The sequence below is a fragment of the Centruroides sculpturatus genome, unplaced genomic scaffold (assembly GCF_000671375.1).
Source record: "Centruroides sculpturatus isolate CEXI.00-Female unplaced genomic scaffold, Cexi_2.0 scaffold3165, whole genome shotgun sequence".
Taxonomy (NCBI): domain Eukaryota; kingdom Metazoa; phylum Arthropoda; class Arachnida; order Scorpiones; family Buthidae; genus Centruroides; species Centruroides sculpturatus.
In genome coordinates this window covers 11487-12727 of record NW_019387255.1, presented here as the reverse complement: position 1 = coordinate 12727, position 1241 = coordinate 11487, and positions in this window count along the sequence as shown.

The following is a 1241-nucleotide window of genomic DNA, read 5'->3' as shown; positions in this document are numbered from 1 at the left end:
ATTTTAAAAATAGTGTAAACGCTAATAACGAGTAAAATCGTCATTAAGTCCGACTCTACCGGCGATACACACGACTCCTTTTATCTCCTCACCTAATTAAAGTTATTTTGATATACCATAGTTTTAATTAATAAATTTTTTCATATTTACTCTTTCTCTCTGTAGATACTAGTAAGGCATTTTTACATGCCTGTAATGAATTTGACAGGTCTACAATAGAGTCGAGATCTGAAATGTTCGGGAAAAATTTCCGTACCCGATTACAGTTTCTCCAGAACACAGTCTGGCTCCTTGTCACTTTGGCCATCTGATTTGATGGATTAAATGATAAAGTTAATCACTTTTTGAGGATAAAACAGACATAAAATTGATCAAAAATTCAAAAAAATAAGATAACAATATAATTCAAATTATGATTTGTATTTCTATTTATACATAAAAAATTTTCTAAACATTCAGCGGAGTATCATCAAATAACTGACGAATCGTTACTGTCATTAACACGGAATTTACGGTTCATAAAGTCAACGGGCAAAACTCGTTTAAAAAAAAACTATGCTGACGTGTATCTATGATATAGTGGTATAATAAATTTATGAAAAAATATGGCAAGCAATATCGGACTTTTTCCAAAAGAACATGTGTAAGGCCAAACCTATTAAAACTGTATAAAGACATCGCAAATAAAACTGAAAATTTGAAAGTTTGTATATATTACAGTGGCATACAATCCATGAAAGTCGTGGAAACGCCACTTTCCTTGTATTTTCTAAAATATAAATACGTATTGTGCGATTATTTTCATTTTTTACGTACTTTGAATTAATTAAAATTAATATTTTATTATAACCGCATTATGTATATTATTACAAATTTCTATACTACATGTGAAAAACAATGATAAAATGTGCTATTGTATATTCGAATATAAATTTGTCCTCCATATTCTAACAAGGTGATCGTCCGTTACCAGGGCCGGATTAATTAACCCGATTTGGGCTCTAGACATTTTCTTCTTCAGAGTCCCCTGTCGGCTCTTTCAATTAATAAATTTTGTTACTATTATTTCTATTAAATCGCATACGGACACTGCAGCTGCTTAATAAAAAATAAAAGCAAAATTATTTAATAATATTTCACAGGATTTCACTGGAGTATATATAGTTAATATTATTCTTATCGCTATAAAAAAAATTCTAAATTATTGGGAGTTTCCTTTTACTTTCAATTAGAAGAAACAT